The following is a 6,000-nucleotide window of genomic DNA, read 5'->3' as shown; positions in this document are numbered from 1 at the left end:
GTCCTTTGGTAAGATACTTTAGAGCCAGAAAAATGACATGAAAAATGCTCCACTTCCAGTGTCTTGAAGGTCTTATCCTGGGGGTTCCTAGCTGCAGCACTCCAGTAGAGAACAGCTGTCTTGGTGGATAATGGCTGGATAAGAGATCTCTGAGAAAGTTGAGTCTTAGCCATTTTAGGGACTTGCAGATGAAGTCTTAGACTTCTAATTCAATCCAGAAATGTGTAAGGAGCCTCTGGAGCTCAGGAAGAACCAATATGATTCATTCACCTCTACCTTTATTGATCAATTAGTGAGAAGCTATATGCTGTACAAGTAGGAGTTTCCTCATGCACTTAAATTTTAGCCAAAGGATGAGCTACACTCTAATCCTATTGGACCTGCTTCTTGACACTCAAATAGCAGCCAGAGAGAAATACCTTGTTCCATTTTTAGATTACCAGGAGACTTGTGCCCCTTCTTCTCTATTGTAGGTTTAGCCATAGTCATCCATGCTTTCATTACCATCAGGCTAAACCACTGTTACACATTGTCTGGTACCTGAGATTGACCATGACTCCATGAAAAAGCTTCATCTAGTCCAATATGCAGCAGCTTTCTTTGATCCAATACGGAGGTAACCCCAACTGGCGAGCTCACATCACACCAGTGCTTCTCCACAGAAAGCATCTCTTCTCTGAGCTAGAGAACATGTTATTTTTTCAGAAGAACTGGTTTACACCAGTCTGCAGAGTTAGATCCCAAAGTCCATTAAAAACTTTAGTTCAAGCCTGCTCACTTTAGTCAATTACACCAGGACTCAGTCTCTGCTATGTGTTGCTGGACATAGAACTAACATGATCCAAAGAGTTTTGTAAAAAAAAATTGAAGTAAATTTAATTTCAGTTTTTTAAACATCTATTTTTTAATCTTGTCCCACCTTTACGGGTGGGATACTAAGCAGTTCATTATATCAGGACTTTTCAGCTGGTGGGGCATAATTCAAAACTGGATTGCAAGGGGGTAATTGCTATCACTGAAGTTAATATAATTTTTGCAGTTGACTTTAAGTGGGATCAGGTTTTGACCCCTGAAGTGTGTAGAACTACTTTTGCCACCTTGCTCAGCCCCTCAACTCAAGGAGAATATTTATGTTAGTTTCTCTGAACGAGGGCCAGATTAAGGCAGGGTCTTTAGGGGCTGCAGCCCAGGGCCCTGGCTCAAGGGGGGCCCCACAAAAATAAATCACAGGCAGCGATCTCAAACTACTATGGGCCGCTAAAAGTCCCTTGGCGTAGTGAGGCACTCAGGCTGCCTGCCTGCCTGCCTGCCATAGGCCCACGCTGCTCCCAGAAGTGGCTGGCTACTAGCACGTCTCTGCAGCCCCTGGCATGGGGGGTGTTGCCCCCGCCCCCAGCTCCCATTGGCCAGTTCCAGGTTCCAGGGGCCGCAGAGATGTGCTAGCAGCCGTCTGCTTCCTGGAGCAGTGTGGGGCTATGGCAGGCAGGCAGGTAGGCAGCCTGCCTGAGCCCTGCTGCACTGCTGGCCGGGAGCCACTTGTGGTAAGTGCCTCCCAGCCGGAGCCTGCACCTTGGACCCCCTCCTCCACCCCAAGCCCCTGCCCCAGCTCAGAATCCCTCTTCTCCACCCAAACTCCCTCCCAGACCCCACACCTCCTCCTGCACCCCAGTCCCCTGCCCCAGCCCTCTCCTGCACCAAACTCCCTCCCAGGAAAAAGACTTGTATACAGGGGCCTCACAAAATCTAATAGCCCTGGGCCCACAGGAGAGTTAATCCGGCCCTTCTCTGTACTACTTTGTATCAGTGGTGATTGGTTTATCAAATACAATTGTATGGAACAGTCTCCATAGTGAAAAAACTCAGGATCAGATGAGCTTCCAAATAATAAGTCAAGCAAATCAACTCAGGTGTTAGGTAACCCCTTCATTCCAGAGTTCAAGAATAGGTATAGTGAAACCCACAAAGACTACATCCTCTAGCAAACTCCTCATACTAAGCAATCTTTGTAGTTCTGCTCTGAAAGTTTATAGTATAAAAAATGGCAGTGTGACTTCCCCATTTATTATCCTTCCATGATTTGCATATTAAGTGTGCTCAATTTGCATGTAAAAAGCTGGGTTTTTTTCTGTTTGTGAGCCCTGCAAACACAATCTGAATTTCAGAGTCAAGCTGGATTTTTTCTTTCCCATTCACCATCACTCAACAATAGGTGAAGTTCTGCAGACAATTCAGGCCCTCAGTTCATCAATACAACTCCTATGTCTTTAAAATATATTACTGTAACTGACTGGAGCTTGGGGCTGAAACATAGCACAGTGAAAGACTCCCATTGACTTCAGTGAGGTTTGGAACAAGTCCTTGATGAACATGTAATCTGTTGATGGTGCAAAAAAGAGAAGTTGTGGAAACCCGCTCAGTTTCCCTTAGCTGTGTGATCTCCTGCAGAACTAAAAGGAGTTAAAAATAATAACAAATATGTTTTGGCACTAAAGTAATCAGATATGACTCTGAATACACACAGAGAGCAGATTTGTTGAATACAATGTCATTTTCCCAGAGTCACTTGTCAGAGTAGAACCATACCTGAAAGTATCCCCAAGCTTCTCTGTAAAAATTTGTTGGATCTTTAGTTAAAGGCATTGCCTCCATTAGCAAATAGGGCTTTTATTGGTCCCATATTTTAACATTTAAAACAGGCTTCACGATATTTTCAATCTATTCTGTTTGTGAAATTTAAGAAGTTTTCTCAGAGGTTTGTTGGATATTATCATTTATCACACTCAGAAGGCATCACAATCCCCAGGACTGAGAAATGAAGGGAAGCCAGTCAAGCATGCTATTGTCAGAAGGGTTTTTAGCCAGATTTGTTATAGAGTCTTAACGGAATGTGTTGAAGATTTTGAGCTTAACTTTCAGTTTCCTTCTTTTCATTTTTAGCCATTCTGGATTAGGAGATGCAATTCACAATAGAGAGCCTTGTATCTTTGTTCAATGGATACTACACATTTGCTGCTACTGCTGTTTCATTTCAGCATCTGCTACAGAGCATCTTGATCAAGGAGATTTGACCAGTGTACTAAATTCCCACTTATATCAATGGTATTTCTATGCTCAGATGAAGGATAACAGGTGAAAACTTGGCTGTTTTGCCATTGATTTCAGTGAACCAGGAGTTCATTCAATATATTTACTGGATATTTATAATAGACTTTGAGTTTTCCTACTTTTTCCTTAGTAACCTTTCCAAATTCATTATATTTCCTTACCTAAAAAAACCACCAATCTAATCCCCCCAATAAATAAATCTATTTAGAAGATAAAAGTGGCTGTGAGACTATTTGTGACCCTCTGTGAAAGTATTACTTTAATGTAATAAATAATAATTGTTATGTTATTTAATATTATTTAAATTACATTATTTAATAAGTATGGAAGTCCTGCAGTATTTAATGGATCATAATAACCCTTCTATAGCTTTTTTCCTAATCATCCTATAGAACTTAGAGAATTTTAACCATGCCCATCAAATTCTATAAGTGGTTCAAAAGTAGAAAAGTTAGTATTTTTATAAGAATCTATAGATGTTCAGAGTAATATTTATAGAACCCTATTGGTTTAATCCCTATTAAGTTCAACATGATTTTTCATAAGATATGGAAAATCTTGTAGCCACACTGAAGTTAATATGGCCTGTTTAGTTTGTAGAATTGGTCAAGGAGCTCAAGTACTCTGCCAAAGTTATTTACTCTAATCGGTGTCAGAGGTTCTCGCCTGTGGCCAAAAGGTCAAGACCCAAAATCCTACTAGCATCAATCTCAGCTTTTTTAGTCTCTAATAGATATGGTACTGGAAGGGGTGAGGGCATAAGGAACATCACATCAGAATTCATGGGGGCTGGCTTCCTCCACACCACTATACCCTCTCTTTCTGAGATGATACCAGGTAACCTAGTTGGCCTCTCAGCCCCTCCTTAACCCTATCAGGCTAGTGTGGGGTGTACACCCCATCACAGATAGCTTTTCCTGCTTCCCAAAGTGTAAATAGATTCTTAATACAATAATCTTCATCCACTTCTCCACTGCTCTGGTGCATCCATTTGTACATGCTGAGAGAAGAAATAAGGAGAAGCTAAAGCTAGGGAGCTATGACTAATTCTCTTTCCTTGCACAGCTGCTTTAAAAACACGCTGCTATTCCCTCCTCCATGCTTTAGGACTAGTTTACAGGCGAGAGACCCAGCGGCTGTACCTCTGTGTAGCTTCATTGTGTCCTGTTTTTCTAATGACACCTTCCTGTTATATTTAAATAAGAATGAAAAATATAGTGTTGCTCCTTTTTACCTGACAAGCTAGCCACAAATTTGAGGTATAGTAGGTTGTTCCAGTTAGGAGGTGAAATTGGCGATAGGTATTTCTTTGATGCAGTTTTGTTTATTTACAAGAATGTACAAAATCCTACATCTCTGAATAAAGAAGGAATCAAATAGCAGCAAAAAGCTTCGTTTGCTCACAGCACTAAGAGCAGTCTTTTCAGCCTGCAGCCCTGATCCAAACACCTCTCCACAGGTTACATCCGTGGTCATACATCATGCTTTTAGCAGCCCCTTCAGGTTGCCTGTGTGTCTCCCTGCTCCTCTGTGTTCTGCCTTGGTGGAGTCACAGAACCCTTTTATCTTAGGTGGAGGCTTGTGATTAACTTATCCTTACAGTTATGCTACTTGAAGTGTGAGTTCACACTCATCGAGCTCAGTGAGGTTTTAACTTAGTCCATTTTAAGATTTCAGCCAGCTCATAACAATATCTTTAAAGACTCAAGTGTCATGTCATAAACCCTATAGACAGGGTTAGGCAAATTCTTCATTTCCAGAGAAACAAAATCTTTCCAGGCCAAGGGAGCTACAGTATATTCAGGAGAAAAAAGGGTGGCATCTCCACAGGGATTTTACAATGGGTTCAAATGTGTCTCATGTTTAAGTAGCTGAATCATAAAAATTTGACTCAAATCCAGGGACAGACAGTTCTGCCAATAATGCTTTATCTGAAACCCACAGAACAATACTCTACATTTAGACCTCGAAAGGTTCAAAGACTAACAAGTGTGATATGTGGGGCTGGTAACTCCACCTATTCTTGAGGTTGCCTGACACTCCTCATTGTAAGATTCTGTTTTCAGTTGCTTATTACTCTGCCAAATTTTAACCATTCAAGCTGAAATTTTCCATGCCAGGTGTCCGCCCCCGGCTGATTTTTTTATTATTATTTTAATTGGGAGGGGGCTAGGGGAGGATTTCAGCTTATACATTTTTGCTTTTTCCAAGAAAAAGGCTAGGGAAAAAGATCCCCCCCCCCATTAAATTCTGGAAAACTTTTCTTTGAAAACCTCTAGTGTTCTGTGCTTTGGAGCAGGGACTTGATATTTGCCAGGAGGTGGGGAATTGGTCTTTGTGTCAGGAATGTGCCCTTTACTAACCCCATGCAAATCTGCCCAAATTTTGCATAGATGTAAACCTTTGAAAAATCAACATTTGTTGATGCTCAGTAGGGACTTGCTAGTGCATCACAGGTGAATTATGCTCAAATAAATCTGTTAGTCTCTAAGGTGCCACAAGTACTCCTGGGTTTTTTTGGAGATTCTATCTACACTAAGCATGCCCCAGCCTGGGGCTGAGCAGGACTTTCCCCACAACTGCAGTTATGAGCTTCTGCAGGCTGTGTCAGGGCTGACAACTGGAACTGAAAGGAAGCCTCTCTCAATGACCTGTCCCACTGCTGGGCACAGGCAGCATGGAGCAGGAGGCTGCCTGATATGAATGCAGAGGGGACAAGAACTGGAGTCAGGAATTGAGGGGACAGGCGGAGTAGATTTGGACAGAGCCTGGAGGTGAAGATTGGAATTAGAGGCTGGTGAGGTGGGGAAGGGAAGCTGGGACTGGGAGCTGAAGAGACTGGGATTGGCTGTAAAAGAAAAGTGGAAGTGGGATCCAGGGTAGAGGCTGGGAGAG

Source organism: Malaclemys terrapin, chromosome 6 (genome assembly GCF_027887155.1).
Source record: "Malaclemys terrapin pileata isolate rMalTer1 chromosome 6, rMalTer1.hap1, whole genome shotgun sequence".
NCBI lineage: Eukaryota > Metazoa > Chordata > Testudines > Emydidae > Malaclemys > Malaclemys terrapin.
The sequence above is the reverse complement of the archived record's forward strand: the minus strand, read 5'-3'. Positions refer to the sequence as shown.